Consider the following 21,087-nt stretch of genomic DNA (forward strand, 5'->3'; position numbering starts at 1 on the left):
AGAATAATCACAGTACTTTGGTTTATGTGAACTGGCAGACAGTGCCATCGAAGCAGCATTAGCTGTGAGGTAGATTTATCTTTCCAATGTGTCCTATTTATCCTCAAAAGGAGATTGAGATCCCTAGAGTGGGTGTTCACTCTACCACTGGACTTGCAAATGTGATTTATGCCTGACAGGACAGGGTCTACTGAGGCAGTATGCACAAGGCAGAGTTTTCATTTTAGTAGCCTGTATGACACTGAGAAGGTGGACAAAGCTTTGAGAGGGTCTGCATTGCTTTTATGATTTATGCCCTTGCTTTTTTTTTTTTTGTGAGAAAGCATTGTGGTCTTTTCAGTGGTGAGAAATATTTTGACATACCAAAGGGGGCATTATATCCAATGATTGGCCTAATGAGAGCTGAGTACAGTGGAATGATTACATTCCTGGACCTTGATACCATACCTTTAGATATAACCTAATTGATGAAAGAGAACTTCCTTACAATAGTGGATATCTGGTGATCAACGAGAGTTCATTGTCAGCAAATTCCCATATCCCTGACTAGGGAATCAGCTTTTTGGATGTGTTGTCATTGTGATATTTACAAGAGAAGTCATGCTGGCCAAAAGATACTATTACACATTTCTTGGCATTTAGTTTTAGTCTGCGGTTTTCACATCGGCTACTTGTTTAAGAAAGGCCCTCATGGCAGATTTTGGTGTCCCCTGTGTAGTTTATGATGTCAACAAGTTTACATTCATCTTCAGACTTGGTCAACCCTTAACATTTGCTTTGACCTACAAGAAATAAATGCCAAAGAGGAGTGGCCAAGAACTGAACTCTGGGATACACCACTAGTAACAGGACTTTTGGAGGAAGTAAGCTGTCCATGATAATTTCCTGGGTTCTATTTGTGAGCCATTTTGCTATCCATGAGTTACATATGGATTTACATTTAGTTGGGAGAGTTTATCTGTGATGGTGTTGAATACTTGTTTTAGGTCTAGATATGTGGTGTGTACTCACTTGCCCTCATCCGTTGCTTCAACAACGTTCTAGGAAAAAGCCAGCCAACTTAAGTAGACAAGCTCTACCCCAATGAACCTGAACTGGCTTGGGCAGAGAGTTGTGTGCTGCCTATATCCTTGTTTATTAATTCTATTATTATCATTTCCATAGACCTGACAGATGAGGCTGCTTAGACTTATGGGTATATAGTTATCTGGTCCACTGATGCCCCACCTTTGTGCAGGGTGATCACTGTTGGCTGTCTTCCATTCATCGGGGATGAAGCTTGTTTGGAGGCTGACACTGAATAGCCTTTGTGGGGGGGGGGGGATCTGACATATTCTGTTTCAGATTGGCCAGTAAACAGCCCAATATGTTATCCAGCCCATGGAAGTAGTGCTCTTGGTCTTGGATAGTACCTTGAGGACATGTTCTTGGGGGATTTGTGAGGAGTGTAGCTGTGGGTATGTGATCTGGGAATATAAGAGGGGAGAGTGGGGTCGTGTTTGAACTAACTTTGTTTGCTCGTAGATTGGCCATGACCTCTGAGTCCAAATATGTGACATCATTTACTGTTAGCACTGCACAGGGCTGAGTATTGTTTCTGAGATTTCTAAAATAGTTAAAAAGGCTTTGTAATTATCCATCATATGGGCACTATTTTTACCTTATAACAGGCTTTCGTTCATTTGATCGGGGAATGGAGGTCCCTATTAAAAAAAAAAAAAAAAGCAAGGGCATCTTGAGAATTAAATTTATTTTTACATGCAATGATTTTCTTTCTTTTATAGGTAGGTAAGTAAGTACTAGTCTAGCTGTCCTTATTATAGAGCCTGTTTATATCTGGATTGCACCACAGGAATTTATTCTCATATTTGGCATTGCATTTACTTTGGAGGGGACAGATGTATCTTGTAGCTATTTATATGTGCATAAAATTTGTCAAAGGATTCTGCATAAGCAGTGGAATCATCCAGATGGAAGGGGATTTTGAATCTAGCCAGGTCATCACTCAGTTTTAGTAGTTTAGCCTTAACTTTATTTCTGAATACCTAAGAATTGGAAGTTGCTTCCTGCTTCAGACTTATGGTGAATGTGAGTGATTTGTGGTCCAATTTGACCAGGGTAGAAGTGATAAATGAAGGGGCACAAAGCTGTTCCATATTGGTAAGGACTGAGTCCAGGATTTTATTGCCCCTGGTTGGGGGGAGTGGAATATCTGGACAAAATGTTTGTACTGATGAATTCCCACAATTTCTGGACATACATGTTTGAGGATGTATAAGTTTCCCAGTTAAGGGAGAATGGTGTTTAGCTTAATGCACAGGGATTCCATACAAGTTAGATAGGACGTATGGGGCTGAGGGGGATAAAGAGGGGATCCTAGAGTTACCTATGATATGATAAGGCATTTTATTAGTAGTAAGTTGATCATGGAGGAGGTGAAAATGCTTTTTCAAGAACATGCAGACACTGCTGCCTTTAGAGCCTTTATCTAATGAGGTGGGTGTGAACATGTGGCAGCCATCAAACCCTGCACTGATGGAGTGTTCTCATTAGTCTTGAAACAAGTCTCAATGACTGCATATGTCACTGTTTTCCAGGGTAAGGAGTGATATAAAGAGTGGAGTTTCTTGTTAAGGCTCTGAGCATTGAGCAGTAATTCCTTTATGTTATTCAGATTTTGTGTTGCTATGTTGGAAGCTTTAGATGACTGATGTTGCCTAAAAAAGGCACTGTGTGGGTGTCAAGGATTAAGCCAAGCTGTAAAAGACTTGGGAGGATAGGTACAGTCCATAGATGGCAAGGCAGCTAGAACTGTCTACCATCTTGTCCCAGGCAGATATATATTATATCTCCTTTGCAAGTCACCAGAAGCTAAGTCATTTGCTCAAGTCAATAATCTTTTGTTCATACTGAGGCACCATTCTGGGTGATGGTAGAATACTGCTCATGGCTAGTTACATACCTGCCTTGGACACATATTTGTACGTCTCAAGTCATTTATAACCACTTGCACTATGATTGTGATATTTGTGTACTGATGGTGCACGAATGTGAGTGCATGTGTGATGTGGTGAATTATGCCACCTGATAGGCAACTGACTATGACCCACTCTTTTCACAGCCTGGTTAAGTGGTGCATAGGTGTGTAGGTGTGTCTCACTTAAGAATAACATATGACGGGAATAGTGGACTGTGTAGAGGCTTGCCTTATGGGCATTTAAATTGAATCTATGTGACTCTTAGCTGGATGTTTCATGGCAGTTGCTGCATGTGTTGTGAGCTTGTGAGACTGCTAGGGTACTTTTTTCTTAGGTTACATTTAGAAGGCCTTTGTGGTTTAGTAGGTTACTTTCAAGAGCCTCAGAATTTCTAGGTTTCTGTATTTATTTTGTCTGACCTGTGTTTGATTGGTTTAGTCTGGTGTTCTGAGGTATGGAGGTATGGAGGTTATTTGTAGTGGTGGCAGGTGACTGTTATGTCTCCAGTAAGATTGTATAACTACATCTTTCATAAAGTGTGACATTTTGTTTAAGTTGTCAATGGCTGCCAGTATATATGAGACAATTACTGCTTTGTCTCAGGATGCCCATAAGATGCTTACAGAGATGGTCGGAAAGCGCACATCCATGGTTACAGATACTTATTAATGTGTGCTAAACAGGGACTAATGCCTTTGAAGTTTGGAGTTGATTTACTGGATTACTTTTGTATGTCTAAAATAACAATCTAAGACTACACATGAAGAGAAATATGCCTCTTAAGAGAAAAAAACAGCACCTCTTCACATAATTACTAGGAGATTCATAGACTATTATTGGTTAATGACCAGGGGGCCATTCTAAGCCTAGCCAAGTTTTCCCGAAAAAATAATAATGTCCTGTATCCCAATAGGACACTGAGGGCCAGGCATTTATAAACTATCTCTGTCCATAATGGATATGGCTGCCAGGCCTGGTGTAAATTTCCTGTTCCCCATCCACTCATGTAGGTTATGCTTAAACTGGGTAATAGACAAATTCAGCTTCACATGGATGTGAAGTCTGTTCAAGAGAAGGGTTTGTCTCTGGTTTACAAAACTGTGTCTCCAGCAGGTCCTATTTATATCACAGCCAAGATTTAAGATTTTAGAATGGGTAATGTTGGTGCAGTTTGTTTTGCAGATATGCAGGAATTCCATCAGGGTGGGGTCTGACAAAGGCATAGATCTCCCCTCAACAGTCTGTAGGAGACAGAATACAGGGATAAAGCTTTGAGGTGGTCTACATAGGATATGTCACTTAGACTCTGTATTCTTTTAGTGAGTAACCACTGTGGATGTTCCAGTTGTTGGATTTGTCTGGTTAGTTACATATCAAAGAGGGCATTTTACTCAACGATAGGTCTGATGAATGCTGATGAATGCTGAATACAGTGGAGCAATGACCTTCCTGGACCAAGATGCCATACCTTTATTTAAAAGTTGCACAACATACAATGATTTCCTCACTACTGTAGACATGTGATGGTCAAAGGCTAGATTACTCTGTACATGTGTCCCCAAGTCCCTGACTACTGGGTCGACTCTTAGGGGTGTGTTGTCAATATGATAGTTATCAGGTATGAATGACTTCCTGAATGATACTATTATGCATTTCTTGGCATTTAGTTTTAGTCCATGGCTGTGACACAAGTTATTTGTCTGTGACGGCCCTTCCTGGAGAACATTAGTGTCAATGGGAGATTTTATGACTACTCCTAATTTAATTTGGTCAGCCAGGGACCCTTGACATTGGCCTTGATTTCAGAGAAGTAAATGCTAAAAAGGAGTGGTACAAGGACTGATCTCTGAGGGACTCCACTTGTGACTGGCCTCCTCATATAGTGGACTCCTCAATTCTAGCTTCCTGGGTGCTGTCTCTGAGCTAGCTGGCTATCCACCAGGTGACATAAGGGTTTATACTTAAACCTTCTGAGTTTATCAACATTGCCTGAGTGGGGTATTATGTCAAATGCCTTGGCCAGGCCAAGGCAGGCAGTGTGAAGAATTATGCCCTCAACCATTGCTTTGGGAACCTTCTCAAAGAAGTCCAGTAGTTTGATTAGGCATGACCTGTCCTTGACACAATTACATTGGGTTGGGTCCACTGTTTGGAGATTTCCTTTATTGATCATTTCCGTGATAATTCTTGTATGACTTTGCATATAAGACTAGCAACACTTAAGGGTCTGTAGTTTCCAGGGTCTGAAGATGACCCATCTTTGTGCACAAGGATGACTGTTGCTGTTCTCCATTCATGAGGCATGGAGCCTGTATAGAGGCTATAGTTAAATAGCAATTCCAGAGGGCCTGATAGGACACTCTGGGATATTGAGCTGCAAAATCAAATACAATTCCACCAACTTATTATTGCCCACAAGACCCTTTATCATCCACACAATACACCTATACTCATGAATCTAATCACCCCATATAAAAATCTTACAAACCTACGCTTAGCAAATAAACTACTTGTATCTAGACAAAAAACCAACAATAAAGCAGGAGATTATCTTTTCTCTAACACGGGTCTATGTTAGAGCATCGAAGTTTCAAAACTTTGAATGTTCTAATATCGACCCCTATTCAGTGAAAGCTGAAAAGATCGAACATACAGAACAGCGATTTTTTTCCTAGGGAAAAAATTTTCTGTTCCAAAACACATGCACACAACACAAGCACACCAAACAAACAGCAATCCACACACATACACCTAAAATCTTATACCTAACCCTACACTAAACTATACACACACCACTAACTATCCATTTACCTTAACCCAAACCCTAACCCTAAGGTCCGTCACTATCGCACACTCACCATACCCGCGCCCTAACCCTAACTCATCTAACCTGCCCTAACCCTCACATCCACACAATTGCAAACATACCTAACCTGTGCCCTAACCCTAACTCACCTAACCCACCCTAACCCTCACGTCCACACAATCGCACACATACCTAACCCACGCCCTAACCCTAACTAACCTAACCTGCACTCAATCTCACACTTACCTGAACCTAACCCGTAACTTTCCACCACAGCGCTGAAAATACCAAAGCAACAGAAACAGACAATTAAATTCTTTCCCTAGGAAAAAATCTGTTGCTTCGATATTTTCAGCCTTCACTGAATAGGGGTCGATATTAGAACATTCGAAGTTTTGAAACTTCAATGTTCTAATATAGACCCACTAACATTGTGGGAAAATCTGGAACCTACTTCCTGGTGAACTCACATCTCTTTCTTCAACTCCACTATTCAAAAAGAAACTCAAAATATACATTACAACCCACTGGCTATGTCGTTGTACCAACCAGACTAAGATTCCTCATCCTGTTATCCTCTTATTCTTATCAGTTAGCTAACTTGAGACTGTTTAAAACCCATTCTTCTCAGATTCTATTACAAGTTAGGATGATCGTACCCAACAAGGGCCTTATGAATGTGTCACTGCCTTATAGATGAGTCACTGCCTTTTAAATAATGTGTCCCTGCCTTGTAAATAATTACCTGTTCTTCTCTGACATATACATCCTGGATTTTGGAAAGTAAAAATAAATAAATTAATAAATAAATAAATAAATAAAAACTTTGTTTTCTTTTTGTTTGTTATCTATCATAGCTACTATGTTACCATGTAAACAGCTGTTTTGTCTGACAAGTGAACTGTATCTGTAGTTGCAATATTCTGTCTTTGTCTTTTATGTGGAGCTTTTCTCCCCAGGCCTCTACTGAAAATGGACATATATCCAGTTAGACTGGCCCGGTCAACAAATGTAAAATAAAATAAAATAAAATAAATAAATTGTCTGGCCCCTTCAATGCAGTGTACTTGGCTTTAGAGAGATCACCGAGGACCTGTTCTTTAGGGAGAGTAGGGAGAGTTATATTTAATGGTATTTCCTGAGGGGAGGTGGGAGGGGGAGAAAAGGGTAAAGTTAGAGCTGAATTTGTCTGCCAGTAGGTTTGCTGTATCTTCTGGTTCAAAATAGGTGGGTCCATTAACAAAGAACTCTGTGCACAATTGTGTCTTGCTTTGAGATTATGGACATAGCTAAATAATGCCTTGTGATTGTCCTTGGCCTGGGAGACTATGTTTACATCAAATTTGGCTTGGTAGACTTTATTTGTCCTCTGAGATGTTTGTTTCATTTGATGAGAGTGCTTTTATCCTGCTGGGTGCTGCACCTCCCAACTTTTGCCATGATTTTCTTCCTTCTGTTATACAGCCTATTAATCTTGTGAGTTGACCAGGGTGGCTTGTTTTTTGAGTTAGTTCTGTTAAGATATTAATTTGGGGATACTAATAAGTTTGTGTAGAGAAAATTTGGTTTGAGCATTAGCACCAGGCAGGTCATAAACAATTCAGCCAGACTAGTCTATGAGATGTTCAACTATGCTGCTTAACTATGCTGTCTATACAGCTATAAACGGGATAAATTATTTAATGAATTAACAAAGGCGAACACTAGTGTAGTAAAATGGAGAATTTATTAGCTACAAAAATAATCAGGCAGTTAAGAAACACACAATATCAGCTAGTGAACTGCAGTTTAATGTATAAACGTATGGTTAGAGTAAAAATGCACGGGAAAAACACTTATATGAATGAGAAGGGGGTGGAATCAAATACTTAAACAGCCACGCAGTCAGGTGACTATTCAAGACAAAAAGCCAGCAAGTTTAACTAAAGAAACTGTAAAAAAGTTATGCAATTCAATTAAATAAACAAAAAACAAAACTAACCCAAAAAGTACTGAAGTCACCAAACAACTGTAAGTGCAATAATTCAAAGTACTTTATGAATATTTTGTGGAGTTTAAACTTGAAAAACACCGGAAGAACTTCTCTCAGAACATATGCTGTCATGACATGTCACAACTTCTCAGAGCATATGTGCTGTGATGTCATGTTAAAACATCTTTGACCATGGCTGTCATATCAAGTCATTTTTGAGCACGTGCTGTCATGACCAGTCCTGTCTGTGACATGTGTATGACATTGGTGCAGTTATACCTATCCACTGCATTGTTGCTATGGAGCAAGGACTGCCATACCTACTGGGCAGCACTACCTATCCCCAAAAAGGTCATCCATGGGTCTTGAGTGCCTGCAGCAGGACTTCATTCTCAGCCAGGTTGAGGCTGTCCAGTTTGCCTACCACAACATCGTGTGGACATGAAGACAACTGTCAGAACAAGGGAACATAGCTTTACACTTATTATTGATGACAGCAGTAGCATTGTTGCCTCACAGCAAGAGGTTCTCCTGTTCGATTCTCGGCTGGAGTGCCTTCTTTGTGGAGTCTGTATGTCCTCCCCGTGGTCGAGTGGCCTCTGAAAGACATGTGTGGATGGGCGTGCCTTCGCTGAAGGTTGGGCACTGGGCTGGCACCATAAAAAGCAACTGCCAATCATTAGCGGACCGGAGTTTCGCTGTGGTGACCCCTAACCGGGAAAAGCCAAAAAGACAAACAACAATTGATGACTGAAATTAAGATGACAATGGCTAAGATGACGGCTATAAAACTGATCATGTACCTCTGACAAACATAGGCTCCCCTACCTTCTACAGGGCACAACCTCTCAGTCATGTACTGCAGGTATGTAAAGGAGAAGGGTAGGTCTCACATGCTGAGCTGACATGTTACCCACAAAATCACAGGGTCATACACTGGGTAGACAGGTGATAGGGACATGTGCTCCCCAATGTAGACATAAACTGTAGAAAGGTTTGCAATCTAAGGCAGTGAAGTGCACTCAGTCCTTATTGTTACCTACAGGTACAAAGTATACCTCAGCAAAGTCCGACTTCTGGTATACCTAAGTAATATTCTACCAGCAGCAGCTGGAGAATCACACAAATGCAGGCATATCGGTGCTCCAGATACTTTTCTCAGCCCATACAATAACTGTGAGACCCTGCATCAGAGAGCATTCAAAATGGTCCTGCATGTTAAACTCTAACATTTTATTCATGCATATGGAATGTGTAGACGAATGAATATAACATTCTATTCAAGCAAGTAAATATACTTTATCCATCAGATATTTGATTTAATATCCACATTTAAAGACCATTAATTTATTTGTGGGTTCGGGGGACTGGAATCCTTAACAGATATTAAAAATGGCATCTAAATCTTCAATAAATGGCATTAATAATATAACAATAGCCATTTTAGGATTTTTGAGTTGAATTTGAAATGTCAGACCCTGTTAGATATTGTTCATCTCAAATGAATAAGTTCATCTATTACCCCGTCATAAACTCTAGTTGAGAATAGACTTAACATCCATCTGCCTGCTAAATAATATCCATGACTTGATTACTGAGCCCAGGTTCTTCTCTGATCATTCTAAAATTCAGTTGCATATAGATTATACTGTTAATCCAAATACATTACACTCTCCTAACAGCTGAACCCTTATCCCAAAACTTTTGGAAAATGAGCACATTAAATCAGAAATTAATATTTTATTAACAGTATTTTATGATAGCATTCATAAATATGTTAACTTAGATATTCAATGGGCAGTTCTCAAAACTCAACTAAGTGGTGTATTAATAAATAAAGCAACTTGATACAAAAATCTTAATAAGCAAAAATATCAGAATGTTAGAGGGAAGGTAAAAAAACTAGAACAACTAATGTCTGAACACAGTATAGAAACAGAATGTCAAATCAAACTACTTCAAAAGGAACTCCTCTTAATTCACCTGTCATGGTACAAACTGAAGGTAATAGCACAATACTCAGAATGGGCAAAAGCTCCATTAAAATTTCTAGAAAAAGTCATTCTTCATCAGAAACATCCCACCTTCATCCCAGAAATACAATTCAATGGGAAAAGCATATAATAATTTGGACGATATAGTGTTCATTTTCACTATAGGAATTAAACAGCTTTATGAACAGAACCCTACAGTTTTTTTTCTGAAGAAGAGTTAAAAATATATTTAGACCAAATTAAATTTTCCCATTTATCCCAAGAACAACAATCTCTTCTGTCTAATTCTATTCATTTACCAGAAATTCAGATAAAATAAAAACATCTTAAAATGGAAAGATGCCAGAGCCTGATTGATTAATTTCTGAATTTTATAAACATTTTTAACATTAATTTCCAAAATTCTGGTTGTCATATTTAACACTATGAAACTAAAATGATTCACTGACCTGTAAATAAACAGATCAAGGACTATTTTAATTCCTAAAAACCCTGATGACAACCCATCAGATATTTGTATTTACAAACCAATTGCTTTTGTGAATGTTGATAAAGAAAACTATACATATCAGTTTTAGCTAAAAGATTAAAACAATTTTACCAACTATAATCTCACCCTTCTGGTATGGATTCACTAATGGTAGATAAACTTAAAATTGAGTCTTAACCTTATAAATACTCCAGCTGCTTTGTAAAAATTATGTAAGGAGCATATTTACTCTAGCTATAAATGCATTTAAAGCATTTAGCAGACTAAACTTGAATTTTTTTGTTTGAAACATTACAAAGGTTTGACATCTTTGAATTGTTTATAAATTATACAAAGATACCTTATTCAAACCCTTTCACTCAAATAGACATCAACAAATCCCTTTTTACTCCTTTAATAATAAAAAATGGGGTTATGCAGGTTTCTCCACTCTCCCTCTACCTTTTTAATTTACACATTGAATCGTTCTTCATATTTCTTACTCAGAAATCAAACTATATAATCCCAAATGTCTATGGATTTAAATTTCCTTTGTATCCTTTACAGATCATCCCTTTATTACCTAATTGTACTGTTGCACAAAATGTCCAAAGCTTGTAGGTTGCTACTGAGACATGTTAGGGATATAACACCTATAGTCTGCATTACCTGTCCAAACACTGATATCCCAAAAAGAGTTCATTCTTTACATAACCTCTATACACTTTTTAATCATAAAATAAACCCAGATAAGTCCATACTGTTCTCCATTTTCCCAAAAAATATTTGGTCCTTACCTTGTTGAATGGGGTCAAAATTAAATGATCTTTTAAGAATATAATTGTAACTTTTGACCAAAACTTCCCCTCTATCACAATGATATTTTTATATACTGGTGCAACATTCTATTAGATAATAAATGTAGGAACTTTATGTATTTTCCATATCTTTCAAAAGCTGCAATACTTAAGATGAACATTTTTCCAAGGTTGTTATCCCATTGCATGTCCACTATGTCCGCTACACACAATATTCCTCAAACTTTCTTTCAAAACTTAAATTACCCCTTCATTAAATTTATATGGAGTTAGGACTTTATATCAGAATTTAATAGTCCTTAAAACAAAGATGGAATGAGCCAGACCTGATTGTGTACTATCTAATTATAAATTCATCCAGATGATTAAGACCAATTAGTTTGGGCTCCTGCTTGGCTTCATATCTGTCACAGATGTGTCATCATCATTAAATATTATTCATGTGCTCTTCCATTTCTCAAATTAAAAGACATTTTATCTCTAAAAATTTATAAATTGTTTGATCATCTTATTTAATTGCTTCAAAAACTCATACTCATGAAAGATCTCAGCATAGAAAACTCATTCATATTTAATAAAGCAACTTATAAGCACCTAAACATACTAATAAATAAAAAAATGAGTGATTTATTCTAATTTCTATTACTCAAAAATGTCTAGTTGGGAATTTAATCAACCAATGTATAAGCACCTAAACATACTAATAAATAAAAAATGACTGATTTATTCTCATTTCTATTACTCAAAAATTGTTTAGTTGGGGACATTCTACAATCAGAAGAGGGTTTGCTTACTCATGTAAGATTTAAATTAAAATTGTCATCTGGTTAAGTTCGTTTTCTTAACCAAATTCATAACATTTTGAAAATGCATTTCAAATGCAATAATAATCTAACTCCTAAACTTGATTTCTATAAAAACAATATGTACCACACTTCAGTCACCAAAATCTGTTTTGTGTAGATATAAACTGAATTCAAAGTATAGATTATACAATCTACATCATTATGCATCTCTTTGGCCAAAGTATGAACCAGCACTTCATTTTAATGAAATAAAAAAAAACATACTATCAGCTTAAGTATGAAATATATTTCTTTTAAAAATATACTTCATGCAATTTATGATTATACATAATGCATACCTTACTCCCTCCAAAAATGTGTTGTATCTGGCCATCCCTAATCATTGCCTTACATGAAAGACAGAATCTGTTGAGATCTCATGTATGTTTGGGGGATGCAGATACGTATAGCAGGTTTGGAATACACTACAACAGAAAACATCACATTGGTTTCAAAATTAAATCCTGTTACATGGCAGTTTGCAATGAGGTTACCAACTTTTCATGTCAAAAATTCTGGACATGTACATGAAAACAAAATGCGTGCAGAATTGAAGTGTGCATTAACCTCCCCTTGAGGGGATTGTCGTACGATATTACTGTGCTCACTCAAACATATTATTGTGTTCTTCAATGTCAGTGACAGTGTCCCTTAATTCTGGACTGTCCAGAAAAATTCTGGACAGTTGGCAACATATCTCCTTGCCCATATTAATTCCTATACCCTGAGAGCATGTATCATAACCTTTATGCTTGTTAAATATTATATTACAAAAAACTATTGTGAGCTCACATCATTAAATTGGATGGAACTTACACATAGGGCACATATAACGTTTAAAGCTTATAAGTCTAAAACTAATCTTTATGAATCCTTTAAGGCTTGGACAAAAATCTTAGATATTTTTTTCTTGACTATGCATAAACTGTTTTTCGCCTTTTCCTGGTTAGGGGTTGCCACAGCAGAACTCCAGTCCGCTAATGACTGCCAGTAAATTTTTACGGTATCGAGTTGCCAGCCTGGCACCCAACCTTTAAAGAAGGCACACCCACACATGCACGCACCTACCTGCATGTGTTTTTTTAAAGTGAATTTGTCTGCGGAGAGGACATGCAGACTACGCACAGAAGGCACTCCAGCTGAGAACTAAACCGGAGAACCTCTTGCTGTGAGGTGACAACTCTGCATATATTGTTTCAATATTTACTACTAATTAAAAACTTGTGTCTAATTGTTCTTAGCACTCTGGAAGAAAGGGTACTAAAATCAGTATTCCTTGCTGTAAGAGATGCTTTTTGGAAATATTGTGAATAGTTATTTACCTCTTAATTTTAGTTGCTTTTGTTCATTCATGTTTTATTATTAAATCTCTGTCTCATCATTTCAGAGTTAAAATTTTCAATAAAATTGCATTAAAATGTACCCATATAACCTCTAAATCATCCAGTTCCACTGTTGCACAAGATAGTTAAAGTGTGCTGCTTTTTCCTGAAACATTATGGATATAACATCCATAGGCTCACACAGATAAGCTGTGTAGATGTACATGTTGCACAATTGCAGAATCATGAACTGTACTACTCAGAATTCAGAAATCACATCATATATGTCATGCACTGGCTGTCATTTTATATAATTACATGGCAGTGGCTACTTCATTTTATATACTCACATGACAGTGGCTATTCCTGCTAATGCCCAGACTGTTGCATGAAGGAGAAAAAATATTGTAATATCACCTTTACAACCAGTACAAGGAGTGGCTACTAGGCCTGAATTAGAAATGTCTTTATAAAAATGGATCCATGTCATGAACTGGCCATGTTTCTGATGGGAACCACAAGCATAATAAGAACAGGAAGTCAGTGCCGGCACCGATATAATGACTTGCACTGGTGTCATTCTGGTGAGCTCTGACAGTGGAAAGCAGATGTTAGCCCCCCACAATGGGGGGTGTGGGGTGCGATGCCCCCCACTTACTTTTGTTTTACTAAGCAATATTAAAGCAAAACTAAACAATATAATATGAAATTAAGTGGCGGGCTTTGCCCCCCACACCCCCCATAACTATATATTCCAACTCCAGGGTCGCACTACAATGGAGAAGGGGGCATATCCCATTTTCTTGCCAATAATACTTGTCGGTCAAATGAAGTGTCGGTCAAATGAAATTTCGGTCATTTGGTCTTGGGCAAATGGAAGTTCTGGCAAATGAAGTAGACCCACATATATATATATATATATATATATATATATATATATATATATATATATTTATATATCTGGGTCTACTTCTTATCGTATTTACAGTTCATTGGTTCATTGAACAGTAGTTCACCGACACCATTTCTAAGAAAATACACTGATGTGAAAGAACACTTTTACAAATGTTAGTTAACCACAACACTTATCATGTGAGATGTAGAATTAGACTGCGTTTGTGTACCTTGCCATGCATCATAGCAGTGCTGTTGAATGTTGGATATCCAGGTAGGTTACAAATGTTCATACTGTGGAATTTTAACGGTGATTGCACTACATTAATGGTCAAGAAACTACCCTTGTGAGTTTAGTGCAGTCTCGGAGTTGGTATATATAATTTGCAGGGGGGTGTGGGGGGCACAAATGTGTGTGTTTGCTATTTTATTTGTAAATGTCACACGGTAAGTGTTTCGTTTAACTAGCATACATAAAAGTGCACTTTTAGTTCGGTGTATTTTTGTAGAAATGGTGTTGGCGAACTACTGTTTGATGAACTGCAAATTCGATAAGAAGAAGTAGACCCATAATAAAAGAGGCATTATACAATGACCCCCCATTAATATTCAAAAACGTGCACGCTGATTGGTCAGCGTGCACATTGTAAATCAGAGTTATAGTAATGGAAAAAGGTCCGGTCGCCCCGACTTTTTCCATTACTATAACTCATTTTTTACAGCAACGGAGAACGCAAGATCTCCATTGCGTCACACTGTCTCACTATGTTAAAGGAGTTTAACATAGCGAGACAGCTTTAAAAAAAGCAACAGAGAATCTCTATTGCTTTTTTTTAAAGCTGTCTCGCTATATTAAACTCCTTTAACATAGTGAGACAGTTTATAAAAAGCAACGGAGATCTTGCTTACTTAAGATCACACAGCAGTGGAGAAAAGAAGAAACTTCCAAATACTCACTGATATGTAATCTCTTTCAAATGCCCTGCAAATAATTGATGTCCTGCTGTTTACCAAAACTCTCTGATGATTTTTGAATTCAAATTGATAGGTATATCAATTAAAAAGGGTAGTCTTATACATAGATACACACACACACACACACACACGCACCCACCCACCCACACACACACACACACACACACACACACACACACACACACACACATCTAGAGACGTATGACAGGTGTGTGTGTGTGTGTGTGTGTGTGTGTGTGTGTGTGTGTGTGTGTGTGTGCGCGCATACATATGTTTGTAAGAATTTATTTAAATTACTGTTAAAGTGGGCAAGTGAGCTCTGAAAGGCACTGAAACTCAGAGAGACTTGTGTTGAGTGTTTTGTGCGAAGCCCATTCTTGGTGATAGATGCTAAGGCTCCATAACCAGGGCAGTGGTGTGTGTTTCTTCCATGTTGTCATGGCCAGGCTGCACTTATAAAATTGTTTAGTGATTCATGTACTGTGTACCCATTTGTATACTTTGGCATCAGTTTGTGGATGAAAGGACCATATGCCTGGTAACCATTCACATTGGCTGGCAGTAGTGAGATTCCATCTCCTATCTGTCTGCTACACTATTTCTGCATTTACTGTAGTTCAAATTCCATTCATTTGACCAACAGTAAAACCCCATTACATTGGTTGGTAGTGGTGGGATTCAAACCCCATCTGACCTTCAGTTTCCTCCCTTATAATCCCTGTGATAGAAACCTGTATTTCCGATTTGTTACAGGGTGGAAGTAAAACTATAGCATCAGTATTTGTTTTGACTGAATATTATAGTACTGTTCTTGATATAAAAATATTGCAATGTATGTCACATTATATACCAGTTTTATGCTACCAATGAATTATGAGTGTTATCAGCCTGCTAACGTACGGCACTGCTATACTGCAATTATCATTTAACTAGGTCATTAAAATGTACCATTAACATTGTTTGCTTTCATTGATGCTTACCTTTGCAAGATTTGATTGAAAACTTTTCTTCTGTAACAAGTAAAGAACTAGAGTCATTTAAACAGATATAATGAATATGCTAATGTTCTTTCTATATGAAAATATGTACTTCAGTTTTATTAGACAGTCGGCAGTAAGAATACAGCACCAGTATTTCCATTCTTGCCTGACAACAGTACTTTTCTTCTTGCGAAGAAAATTATATATTTCAGTTGTCTAACATAGCAGTAAGTATATAGTGCAACCACTTTGATTCATTGTGTATTATGTAGCTCTTTTTAAATATACTGTATTCTTAAACCACCTCAACAGTATTGTACAAGCAAACTCGCATCATTTCTATGTCATACCAGGCTCCAGACAGAGGAAAGAACCTCCAAACAGAGATCCTCCACTGGTCTCTTTACTATCTCGGCCTGTGCTAGAACTGCCCAGAAAAAATGTATGTTATCTAATGGGAATGTTATTGCTACCTATTACTATTGTATATAACCCTGCGTATGATAGCTAGCAGCCTACCGCAGATTCCAAATACCCTCTTTTTTTTTCAACCTTTCCTGCTACCCTAAGTTCTCCTATTATTTACTGTCTGTCCACTAGGTGGCAGCATATACCCATCCCACACTATTCACCATCCCATGCTAAGCAGGTACTGAATCACTTCTAAGAGATCCACTAATACCATGCCCAAGCCTTCAACCTCTGGGACCCTCCTTGCTCTTACCTATCACCTTTTTGTAAACTGGTGCTCTATTCTCCATACCTTTCTTACCTCTTGCTGCATTCTCCACACATTTTCTACCTCTTAACTTACCTATCCAACCACTGATTGTTTCTTGCAGTCTTGCCTTCTTCCTTATCCTGGGCTCTACCCGCTCCATTAGCCCTGCAGGCTCACTCCACTCCCCTACCCTGCCCCCATTTCCCACCCGCCCCAGCACCTCTATACTTATAGATCCATAACCACTCCCATCCTCTCTATCAACCAATCACATCATCCCACCCAAATTACTAACCACACCCCTAATTACAGACTCTAACCAAATTCTATCACTGCAACCCACCCCATTAACTAACTGACTCTCACATACCTCACTCCAATCTACCATCATGTCTATCCTATCTCCTTCCACCATAACCCATATAGCACTTCTTCTTACTTTGTCTTATCTAAGCTGTCTTACCACCTTACCTAAAATTACTCACTCCCCCTTCCATATAACTAACACATTCCTAAAACTCCATACACCTGCCTCATTCCCCATCTCCCCCTCTCTGTTCAACAATAGCAATACTACAAGTCCCAAAAAATCACTGTGGAAGCAACAATTGACTAAACAGCACACCAAACCAAACCCAAGCGGGCACCACCCAAAAGGACATATTCAGTCAAAGACGGGTTTCAGGCTTTATCTTTGGACTCTGTGGAAGATACGGTGAAATCAGCTGTACACAATAACTGTGAAGCAGGTAGCTTTAATTCAAAAGCCAACTTGGACAGATTTTTAAAGTTACCATTTGAATTTAGTTGTGGTTCCAAAACTATTCATGATAATCATAGAAACAATTTTGAAAACAAAGGTAATCCGTCTTTAAAAAGTATGATTTTTGAGTTTGGTAACAAACTCAACAAAATTAAAAGTATACAGATAGACAATATGTATTTACGCAAATGTTTGGAATGTAATATCATTCCCATAGGTCTTCGTTTCTTTAAACAACCCATTGGAATTGATATGAACACTGAAAATACCAAGAAATGTGAAGAAATGTTTAACAATTTTGGCAAACAGTTTATTGAGTTTATATTGTCATGTAATGATCACAAACTTAGCAGTTTACTGGAAGAGGTTGACAAGGTTAACCACACCATTACACATGATTTATTATTTTCGCAGTGGGAAAAGCTGTATGAAAAACAGTATGCATACGCTGAGAGTAACGGTAGAAAAAGTTTTGACAGGAAGTGCAAAAAGTTTTCTAGGGATTTAAAGCAATTTGAGAATGGTACTATGTACAAATGGAACAGGAACACCACAGTTCCCAATGGTGCATTTCAAAAAGGCACCAGTAACACTGCCAATTATGTAGATTCTCCCAGCGGCAAAGGTTTGGATGATTTTTTATACCAGCAGACCGGGAGGGGACACAAATGGCAAGAAGTAGGGAAGAAACAGAGTTTCAACAAATGGGGGTATCACTACAGGGATCAATAAATTCTAGTGTTGTTGGTAATAATGAAATACTGGCGAATAATACCAACAACATTATAAATATTCAAGGGGATATTAAGGTATATAATTATACCTCTTTCCCAGTTAAAAAGGAACATTTTCTAGTATTCACCAAAGGGATGAAATATACACCTAGTCAACCTCTTGATATAGTTGACACCTTAGTAGAATTTAAACTTTTTCTAAGGAAGTTAAACTTGGGAATATTTTTTCGTGACAAGAAGGGTATCAGTACATCAAAGAATTCCCTTAAGAAGAAAAGTTCTTTTACACCTCCTACACATAAAACACTAACATCTTTTGAGAATGTAGTTAGTAAACAAATCTATGCTCTTTGTAAGCAAAAGAAATATTCTTCATTCTGCAGTAGTTATGACAAACATTTGGGGGAAATACTGGATACCCTCAGTGAAAACAACATCAGGATCATGTCTGCTGACAAAGGGGGTGGCATTGTGTTATACGATCATAACGTCTATACAGCAAAGATTTTTGACATTCTCCACAACACTACACAATATGAGGTTTCAAGTTTAAATCAGGTTAATATAGCCCACCATAGAATTGATTTATACTTGGAAGAGTTTTTGTTGGATGAGAGAATTGATGAAGACCTTTACAAATTTCTCAAGGTCGATTTTCCCCAACTAGCTACAATATTTGGAATTCCGAAGGTGCACAAGGACGTGGTGAACCCCCCGTTTAGACCTATTATTGCAGGCAGCCACAGTAAAACCTTTTAATTTGGTAGAGTGGTTGACCGCTGGTCAAAACATATTCTTGAGGGGACTCAACACATCATTACAGACTCTTGTGAATTTCTGGGGATGTTCACCAAAGAGTTATGGAGTTCGGATATGATCTTTGTCACGATTGACATCAAGGATCTCTTCTCCTGTATCCCAAAGAATGAGGGGTTAGATAGATTTACAGCTAGCTTAAGGAAACACAGTGGGCTTTGTTGGGAGAAGATTCAGCTTATTTCTGAATTCACAGAAATTGTACTTGACAACAACTTCATTTACTTTGAAGGTGAACATTATCGACAAATCTCTGGTGTGGCCATGGGGGCAGCTTGTGCCCCCATTTATGCCAATCTTGTGCTCCTGGATTGGGAGGAAGAGTTTGTGTTGAACAGTGAATGGATGGAATATATATCCTGCTATGTCCGTTATTTGGATGACTTGTTTTTGTTATGGAAGGGTGACACTACCTTATTATCCAAATTTATTGAATACATAAATCAGACCACCACATATTTAGAGTTTGTACATCAATACAACAGGAGTGGTATTAACTAACTGGACGTCTATATATACAATGATGGGGTATCCTTTCAATCCAAGATTTATAGAAAGGACACATTTAGTAATGGCTACTTGGATTTCAGTAGTAGTCATCCCTATTCACAGAAACGTAGCATAATCAAAGGGCAGTGTATTCGGGCTGCAAGGATGACAACAGTCCGTACGGACATGGAGTTGGAAATTGACCACATTGGGAGAATGTTTAGGGACAAAGGCTACCCACCCACGTTGATTAGGGATGTGACCAGTTATGTGACACAGGAATGGGGAAAAAGTACATGCCCCTCTTGGGGAAGGGGTCAGCCCTTCTTGATACCAGTAAGAAATGTCAAGACAATAATGGTGCCAATGAACATTCGAAGTCTTACATCGTTAAGTATGGTAAACATGTAGGCGATGTTAAGAAAATCGTCAACTCTAACTGGAACATCATTACCAGCGACGAGTCTATTAAAGATTTTGTCAGTGACAGACCCACCTTTGTATACAAAACAGGTCCAAATATTAAAAATCTTATTGAATGGAAGGCTAATAGGCAAGTTTGGAAGATGAACATACAGAGAGGGGGGACCAGGAAATGTGGTAGATGTTCCCAATGTGCTTTTATCTGTGAGGACGATTACTGCTTTTTAAAAAACATCAATAACAACAAAATTAGGTTTGCCTATGGCAATTGTAACACCAAACATTTGATTTACTTAGCTATGTGTTGTTCCTGTCCCTGTTTTTATGTCGGGAAAACCGACAGACAGTTAAAAAACAGGATTTATGATCATATTTACTGTATAGGGAGAAGGGATGACAACAACGCTTTATTTCGTCACATTTCTAAAAGCAAAACATGTGACAAGTTTAAATTTGCAATTTTGGAAGTAGTAAGGGACAATCCGAGGGGTGGGGACATCAAGAGAACAGTGGGAGAGAAAGAAATCAAATGGCAGTTGAAGTTAAATGCAGCTTGCCTTCCAGGTTTAAATGATATGATTCCCACAAAACCCTTGATTAGGAACACATAACATCTCTAATAGTTATATACTGTCCTTAAAATTACATCAATCTTTAAAATTATACAAATTTTAGACTTGTATAACATTCTGCATTTAGTTTTACTATCTTTGAACAATACAGGTAGTGTTCCAACAAACATTTAAATTATGTAGTTATGGAAGTTCACTTTTGTGGATACATGTTAACTTAAATTAGAATTCTGATAGTTTTTGGTAACTTGTAACTGTGATTTATTTTAGTATCAATTTGAATGATATGTGTATAATATTATTATTTGGTTTCACTACAAGGATCAGTTTTTTAAGTGTAAAAATTTATTGTACAATGGTAATTAATGCTGTATTAAATGTTTTAGATGCATTATAAGTGAGAAAGTATGTACTGTAGTTTTAAGAACATGGTGAGGGTGTAGTTTTCAAACAATTAATTTTGGCGTTTTTTTAAGTATTTATAGAGAGCCCTCGGGCTTGGCATTTGTTCTGAGG

Source organism: Protopterus annectens, chromosome 4.part1 (genome assembly GCF_019279795.1).
Source record: "Protopterus annectens isolate FY-2018-M chromosome 4.part1, PAN1.0, whole genome shotgun sequence".
NCBI classification, from domain to species: domain Eukaryota; kingdom Metazoa; phylum Chordata; order Ceratodontiformes; family Protopteridae; genus Protopterus; species Protopterus annectens.